This window comes from Triticum urartu, chromosome 1 (assembly GCF_003073215.2).
Source record: "Triticum urartu cultivar G1812 chromosome 1, Tu2.1, whole genome shotgun sequence".
In the NCBI taxonomy this organism is placed as follows: Eukaryota; Viridiplantae; Streptophyta; class Magnoliopsida; order Poales; family Poaceae; genus Triticum; species Triticum urartu.
This window is the reverse complement of record NC_053022.1, coordinates 411,235,830-411,245,160: the sequence shown is the minus strand read 5'-3', so window position 1 is coordinate 411,245,160 and position 9,331 is coordinate 411,235,830.

The window sequence follows — 9,331 nt, the reverse complement described above, 5'->3', positions numbered from 1 at the left end:
GGAGACGAGGATGTATGCCGATGTTCACTTCCTTGGAGGGAAGCTACGTCACCGTTAGAGAGGTGGATGTTACCACGAAGGCACATCAATGCCATGAAGGCTCACCCTATTCTCCCTTTGAGACAACACCACGGAGGCATTTCTCAACCACTAGTGGTAGACCTTGGGGTGGTCTCCAAACCCTCACAAACTTTTCCGGGGATAATCACAATGGTCGATTCCTCTCCGGAAGACTCCTACCGCCTAGGAGTCTCCAACCTCCAAGAGTAACAAGAACATTGGGAAATGCTCAAGAACTTGCTCAAATCATGAATTCCTTTGGTGAGAAGAAAGGGAAGGAGTGGATCTATCACTTGATTGGAGAACTTCTCTCAAATGTTCCCAAATCCCTTGGGGATCTAGGATTTGCTGTAGGGAGTCAAGAGATGGAGTGAGATGTGTTCTTAGTAAGCTCAAAGTGAATGGTCAACCTTATCCTGTGGGAGGGAGAAGGCTATATATAGTGATAGTGCAAAATAGACCATTGAGCCACTTAGTGCACAGGGGCTGACGGACGTCCAGTGGGTACCGGACGACCGGTGACTCAGATTGGACCGGACGTTCGGCCGGGCGGTCGGTCATCCCGTCGCTGGAACACCTACTAGGCTACAGAAGAGGCATGAGACACACAGATAGTGGACGTTCGGAAGACGTTGGTCGACCGGTGACCGAACATCCGGTGGAGCCAGAAAACCGCTAATAAGTATTCTATTGGGACTATACCGGACATCCGGAAAGGAACGTTCGTCCGGTGACCAGTCGACCGATGGGACCAGACATCTGCTAATATATATTCTGTGAAGATGCACCGTCCATCCAAGAAGAACCGGATGCCCGGTCGGCTGTGAGTGGCCGGACGTCTGTAGACAATCGGTCGTCCGGTGATAACTGACCCTACTAGCTTGGAATCATACCAGAATTTGTGCACCAGCTAGAGGAAGAATTTGAGATGACACATAGATGATGTGTGAGGATATTTTGTGGGTTTAAGCAAGTTCTTTCACGAAGTCCAATGATCCCCTCTTAATAGTGTGGGATCCCTATACTCAAGAACAAACCAAAAAGTCTTTGTCTTGTATCTCTGCTCTTGAGTGATGTTTTTTTTGTCTATAGTCATGATCCACACACGGCCCTTGAGACATAATCCTGAGATATACTTGATAAACATGATTACTCCCAAAATGCATGTTGTCATCAACATCAAAATACGATTAAGGGCATGATTGCACTTTTAACCACCCGTTGCATTGGTAAGAACAAGTAAGAATTTGATACTAAGCTTGGGTGTGAGCGATTTTTCTCCACCAAGCCCTACTAGTTGATAGGGGTTTGACAATGTGTTTTACTATATTTCGCTAACAATGGAACATGATAAACCCACACTTGAGGGCCTCACTGCGGATGTGAAAGTCACCAACGAGCGTCTCGCCCAACTTGAGGGTGCTTCGATTGTGGCTGAAGAGAGGCTCAAGTCCATCGAGAATGCACAAGGTGTTGCGAACACACATCTACAAGAAGTCTTGTCACGTCTGGATGAGTTGCGGACTGCACCTCCCTTCAACAACAACGTTGTTCCTCACAATTCCACGGGTGTTGCCGCTACTTCGCGAGCTCGACGTGTGCCCATTGGTCATCCACAACACCCAGCTACTGCCACTGATGCTGCAACCATTCCTCCCGTGTCGCCGAGCAACATGGGAACAACTATGAGGATTCTTCTGGTGACACCGAGGACGACTGTCGTGGTTCTAACTCTGACAGTGATGTAGGGGGGTATGTATGGAGAGGCTAGATCTTAGCTATGGAGGAGTGGTAAGCACACGAGGATTACGAGTTCAGGCCCTTCTCGGAGGAAGTAACAGCCCTACATCTCGGTGCCCGGAGGCGGTCGACTGAATTATGTGTGTATGAATAACAGGGGTGCCAACCCTTGATATTGAGGAGGGGGGTGGCTTATATAGAGTTCGCCAGGCCCCTCCAGCCCTCAGTAATGCAAGGTTTAAAGTACATTAAGACCGGGGGTTACTGGTAACGCCCCTAATAAAGTGCTATGATGACCATAAAAGCTACTTAATGACCGACCATTTGCGTGCAGGGTGACTTTAGATCTCCTGGCAGTCGAGTGGTTGGAATTTGGTCGAATGATTGCTTCGTGGTCGAGTGTCTTGATTCTGTTGAGTGGGATACCTCCAAGTCGATTGAAAGGTGACTTCTTCTAGGGATGTCCTTGGGTAGGGTACTTAGGACAGGTCCATGCCCCTATCCTAGGTACATAGCTTCATCATTAGCCCCCGAATGGATCGAGGTTCGAGTGGGGAAGGAGTTGGGGATCTTTCCGACTGGTTCTTCATGTTATATGAACGTCTTGTTTTGGATCAATTGTCACGGATGACGTCGTCAACTTCTTTCAGTCACCTTGATCCATTCTTGGCCTCTTGTCGAGTGAATTTCTTTACTTGTGAAGTTCCGAGTGACGGTGTGAAAGGGATCTTCTGTTTGACGAGTTGTTCTGCGGCCCGCGGATTTTGCGGGATTTGAATTTCGGGAAGCGCGCGGGATGGGGGCGGCCGCAGTAATCGGATGGGATAGGACGAAAGCTCCTGCGCCACCTTTTTCGCCACGTACCGCGCGCGCACCTGTTGCGGGATTTGACGGGATTGCCTGGGCCTACCAGTCAGCCACTCGGAAGCGACCTCTTATAAGCTGCCGGCTCGGGACCCCCGAACAGTGCGCCTTCACTTTTCCCCCTTCCTTCACAAGATCCTCCGCCACCTCCGCTCCCACCTTGGTGCCATAGGTCTGTTCGAGCTTCGCCGGCGACGATGGTGAAGGAGAAGACGTCGGCTCTGGAGCGCGCGAAGAAGGCGGCGGTGCAGGGGAAGGGGAAGAAGTCCGCTCGGGGCGGATCTTCCTCGAGGACTGCTCTGCCCAAGGATTGGATCCAGGGCGACTGGATGCCGTCGGTGATTCGGCAGGATGATCTCGATGATCTGGTCGAGGGGGGATTCATTCCCCACGAATCTGCGCGCCTCCCGGGGAAAGAAGTCGAACCCCAGCCTCTTGATGGTGAGTGCGTCCTCCTCGCCACCCATATCGATCGTGGATTCTCTCTGCCTCCTCATCCTTTTTTTCGGAGCTTCTTGAACTTCTTCGGAGCGCAGCTCCATCACTTTACTCCCAATTCTATTGTGTATCTTGCTGCTTTTGTTTCCTTGTGTGAAAACTTCTTGGGTTGCCGCCCCCATTGAGGACTCTTCAAGCACATCTTCACTTGCCGCTCTCAGTCGGTCAAGAAGGCCAAGTCGAGTGACGAATGGACGCAGGTGATCCAGCTGTGCGGGGGCCTGGCGATCCAGATGAGGGGAAAAAGTTCCTTTCCGTCTATCACTTTTCCCGAGTCAGTCCGTGGGTGGCAGTCGACTTGGTTTTACTATAAAGACCAGGTGACCCCAGGACAGTCGACTAGGCTTCCCCCTTTTTCTCTGAATCGAGCACAAAAACCTGCCTCTCTGAAAGTGACGCCGGAGGAAAAGGCGCAAGTCAAGGTGCTGGTCGGTCGAGTGGTTCAGCTTGTCCACGAGGGTGTGACTGGCATGGACTTGTTGGAAGTCTTCCTTCGGAGGCGCATCCAACCGCTTCAGGCTCGTGACCACCCGATGTGGCTGTACTCGGGTCTCGAAGACACCACTCAGATTCACCCAGAGGAGGTCACTGACGAGATGTTGGAAGGGTGGCTGTCTAGTATCACAGGGAACAAGGACAACCCCCGAGGAGCCAGGAGGATTCCTCCACTCGACCAAACATACGAAGTGGACAAGGTCTGACCTTGCGTTTCCTACTGTGATCTTGCTTTCTTTATTTGTTCTTTTTGGATCAGTCGATTGACTTTTGTCTCATTTGTTGTCCTCTAGGCCACTACTGAGATGTACTCGACACCCAATGGAGCACAGGAGCAGGCCGAGGAAGGAGAGGCGAGCGGAGGCAAAAGTGGAGACGAGGGAGAAGAGTGGGAATCTGATGGCGAAGGAGAGGGGGATGACGACGACGACTCCAGTGAAGAGGAGGAGGAAGAAGTCGAACCTCCCCACTCGGAACGGTGATCCAAGCTTACACACGACCCTGCGCGGGAACGTGGTAAGGCGACTGTCCCTGTTGGGCAGTCGTCGAAGTGCCCTCGGACCTCATCTCCAGCGCCGACAGAAAAAGCTCCCAAGCACCCACACGCGACGCCGTCCAAGCCGCCCAAGGCTCTGCCCAAGATGAAGATGACTGTCCCCACCATTTCTGGGTAATAGTAGAATTTGTTTTCCTTTGTCGAACGTGACGGACTCTTGGTCGACTCATTGAATAAGCTGACTGACTTTCGAAATTTGCAGTGCTGCCACCTCGGAGATCTCCGCCAAGGAAGATGATCAAGAGATGGAAGACGCTGTTACCTCCAACCCCGGTACGATTACTGATGCTCTGCTTTTAGTCGACTGACGATTTCTTATAATTCCGGTCGATTGGATTTTTCTTGTAGCTCCTCCTCATGTCATTGACCTCCCTGATGATGACGACGAAGTGCCACTGAGGGCGCGAAGGAACAGGAGGGCGCCGGCTGGCAAGACCCCACAAACTACTCCGGCGCCTGAGGCCGCAGTCCGGGAGGGTGGTGATACCAGTCGGGTTTCTGTGACCTTCGCTGAACCTCTGACGAATGTCCGGCCTTCGACGTCGACTGCAAATCCTCCTTCGCTTTTTGCCACACACCACGTCCCTGAGGACCAAGTGGGTGCCGCTAAAGAGGCTATACGCTAGGCGGGGATCATGATGGAGCAAGTGAAGGTGGTTCGGGAAGCCAGCCAAGCAGCTTATGACGCGAGCTCAGCTCTTCAGAGCAACGTCCAGGTCAGTCGATTCACCGCTTGTTCTGTTAGGATATGCTATCTGAAGAATCTCTTTTCTGAAGATCTTTATATCTGTACGCCCACTGGGTGTGTCTATTAATCTTTTTGATGAGTGGGGGCACGCTAAGTGCACCCACTGGGTGTAGTCTCCGAGACTATGGTGGACTGCTGGCAGTTGACTGTAGTCTTTATATTGTGTTGCTTTAGCTGAACTTCTTCACTTGGTCTGGTCAGGCCATGTCGAATGGAACTGTACACGGTCGGCTACGGGCAGTCGATTTTTTTTGGTCGAACCAGTGGGGGCACGCTGAGTGCACCCACTGGGTGTAGTCCCCGAGACTACTGTCGAATGTTTTTGATTCGGCTGTAGTCTTAGAAATGCCATCATTGTCTCTTGGTTACTCGGAAGCAACTTATCTTGGATGTCTATCGACTGATTTTTTGCAGAAATCCTGCGAACTTGTGGCTCGCTACACTGAGTTGGAGAACAAATAGATCCAGCTGAACCTTGACTTGAAGCTTGCTCAGGAGAACTTGCAGAAGGCGAGGGACGAAGCGAAGGTATGGCTGGTGAGCTTTTGTCAACTGTCCTTTCTTTCTGGCCGTCCTCGATGTTGATCTCACTTGCTGTTTCGCAGACAAAATGGAGGAGGCTCTGAAGAAGAAGGATCAAGACCTTGCCGAAGCGCAGAAGGAGGCCCTGAACAAAACGAAGCTTGCTGAAGAAAAACTAGCTTCAGTCGGTACTCTTGAAAAGGAAAACTCCAGGCTGAAAACTGCTCTCGACGCGGCTAATCGAGAGGTCAGCCGTCTGAAGAATGGCAATATAGCTCTGAATGACAAGGCAAGTGAACTGGCGGGGAAGAGGAACGATCTGGAGGCTTATCTCGGTGGACTCGCCAAGAAGCTGTTCATCATGCTCGAGGGTAATTACTCCGGCCCGACTGACTTGCAGTTACCAAATCTGCGTAGAGCCACTGACTTATCCTTGAATTGTGTTTACAGAATTCTGCCAGAACTTCGAAGAGGAGACCAGTCGAGTGGAGACAGACTTGGACCCCATCAATTCTCTAGTGAAGGACGAGGCTGCTATGAACGTGCTTCGACTGGAATCTCGTATTGCCGGCGTTGTTGACTATCTTGCTCGGTTGAAGGTTGCGATGTCACGGATCGACACATCGCTCTGGCCTAGGACAACGCTTCAGAATGACCTCGAGTCCCTAATGACTCGACTGAATGAAGTCCCAGGTTGAGTGGCGGAATGGAAGAAATCTTCTGCTAGATGTGGCGCTGACATCGCTCTGTCTCTGGTCCGTGTCCACTGCAAGGAGGCATGAGAAGAAAAGTTGGCCGCCATCCAAGTTGCCAATACCAGGAAGCACAACTTTCAAGACTTCATGGAGACTTTCATTGCTGCTGCCACTCGCATTGTAGACGGGATCGACTTGGACGAGTTCGTCGCCCCTTCCAGTCCTCTGCATGAGGAATAAAAACTTTTATGCTTCACTTTAAATTTGCCTCGGAATGCCGAGTGGATTTTGTAACCGTTAAACTCTGTCGAGATGGAGGCTCGAGTACTTTGATCTGCGGTCTAGAACCTTTGGATCTTATCTGAACTTGATTTATTGTTGAATATCTTCATGAATTATCTGTCGAGTGGAACTTGTTCTTCACTCGAAATAACTTTGTATTTGTGGTGCAACTCCAAAGGAGAAGGTAGCAGTCGATTTGCACCTCGTCGTCCTTGCGGATTGGGATGTGTTCCGTACTTAGGCGAGCACTGGGCTGCAGCTAAGCCTCCGAGTGGAAGGTCTGCTCTCCACTCGGTAGGATTTTAAAAACTTAGGCGAGTACTGGACTGCAGCTAAGCCCCCGAGTGGGAGGTCTGCTCTCCACTCGGTAGGATTTTTTCAAACTTAGGCGAGTACTGGACTGCAGCTAAGCCCCCGAGTGGGAGGTCTGCTCTCCACTCGGTAGGATTTTTTCAAAATTAGGCGAGTACTGGGCTGCAGCTAAGCCTCCGAGTGGGAGGTTTGCTCTCCACTCGGTAGGATTTTTAAACACTTAGGCGAGCACTGGGCTGCAGCTAAGCCTCCGAGTGGGAGTCTGGCTCACCACTCGGTAGGATTTTTAAACACTTAGGCGAGCACTGGGCTGCAGCTAAGCCTCCGAGTGGGAGTCTGGCTCACCACTCGGTAGGATTTTTAAACACTTAGGCGAGTACTGGACTGCAGCTAAGCCCCCGAGTGGGAGGTCTGCTCTCCACTCGGTAGGATTTTTTCAAACTTAGGCGAGTACTGGACTGCAGCTAAGCCCCCGAGTGGGAGGTCTGCTCTCCACTCGGCACTCGGTAGGATTTTTAAACTTAGGCGAGTACTGGACTGCAGCTAAGCCCCCGAGTGGGAGGTCTGCTCTCCACTCGGTAGGATTTTTTCAAACTTAGGCGAGTACTGGACTGCAGCTAAGCCCCCGAGTGGGAGGTCTCTCCACTCGGTAGGATTTTTCAAACTTAGGCGAGTACTGGACTGCAGCTAAGCCCCCGAGTGGGAGGTCTGCTCTCCACTCGGTAGGATTTTTTCAAACTTAGGCGAGTACTGGACTGCAGCTAAGCCCCCCGAGTGGGAGGTCTGCTCACCACTCGGTAGGATTTTTAAATACTTAGGTGAGCACTGGGCTGCAGCTAAGCCTCCGAGTGGGAGGTTTGCTCTCCACTCGGTAGGATTTTTAAACACTTAGGCGAGCACTGGGCTGCAGCTAAGCCTCCGAGTGGGAGGTCTGCTCACCACTCGGTAGGATTTTTAAACACTTAGGCGAGCACTGGGCTGCAGCTAAGCCTCCGAGTGGGAGGTTTGCTCTCCACTCGGTAGGATTTTTAAACACTTAGGCGAGCACTGGGCTGCAGCTAAGCCTCCGAGTGGGAGTCTGGCTCTCCACTCGGTAGGATTTTTAAACACTTAGGCGAGCACTGGGCTGCAGCTAAGCCTCCGAGTGGGAGTCTTGCTCACCACTCGGTAGGATTTTTAAACACTTAGGCGAGCATTGAGCTGCAGCTAAGCCTCCGAGTGGGAGTCTGGCTCACCACTCGAGACTCTTCACATTTCTGGCATGGAATCGACGCAAGTCTTGCTGATAAATGGTCGATCGGATCATAGCCATTTCTCTTTCTTCTTCCAGGAGGTCGACTGCGTCTTGCCGGGCTTGTTCTGCTTCATCTTCGGTATAAAGCTCGACTCGGGGTGCATTGTGAAGTAGATCACTCGGCAGAACTGCTTCTGCTCCGTAAACCAGAAAGAACGGAGTTCTTCCAGTCGATCGATTCGGGGTGGTCCTCAATCCCCACAGAACAGACGGAAGCTCGTCGACCCAAGCACCTGCTGCGTGCTTGAGATCACGCATCAGCCGAGGCTCTAGTCCTTTGAGAATTAGACCATTTGCCCTTTCTGCTTGTCCATTCGACTGGGGGTGGGCGACCGATGCGTAGTCGACTCGTGTGCCTTGAGAGGCGCAAAAAGCTCTGAACTTATCTGAATCAAAGTTTGACCCATTGTCGGTGATGATGCTATGCGGGACTCCATATCTGAATGTTAACTCTCTAACAAAACTGATAGCAGTGCAAGCATCAAGATTCTTGATAGGCTTAGCTTCAATCCATTTGGTAAACTTGTCGACTGCCACAAGCACATGTGTGAAACTGCTCCTGTCTGTTCTCAATGGGCCAACCATGTCCAGTCCCCAAACAGCGAAGGGCCAGACGAGTGGAATGGTCTTCAGGGCTGATGCAGGCTTGTGCGACATGTTGGAGTAGAACTGGCACCCTTCACACTTGTCGACTATCTCTTTTGCCATTTCATTCGCTCTTGGCCAGTAAAATCCTGCTCAGTATGCTTTAGCCAGAATGGTCCGAGAGGATGCATGATGACCACAGGTCCCCGAGTGGATATCATCAAGGATTATCTGACCTTCTTCTGGTGTTATACACTTCTGACTGACTCCAGTCGCGCTTTCTCTATACAACTGTCCCTTTATGACTGTAAAGGCCTTGGATCGACGGACGATCTGTCGAGCTTCTTCTTTGTCCTCCGGGAGTTCCTTTCTCACGATATACGCGATGTACGGTATCGTCCAGTCAGGGGTGATTGCCAAAACTTCCATGATTAGGTCGACCACTGCCGGAATTTCAACTTCAGTCGGATCTGTGGCACTCTTTGGCTGCGGGGCTTCATCTGTAAAAGGATCTTCTTGGACTGATGGCGAGTGGATGTGTTCCAAAAACACATTGCTGGGGATGGCTTCTCTCTTGGAGCCTATCTTTGCCAAATCATCAGCCGCTTGATTTTTCAGTCGGGAGATGTGATGAAGCTCTAACCCCTCGAATTTCTTCTCTAACTTTGTCACTGCATTGC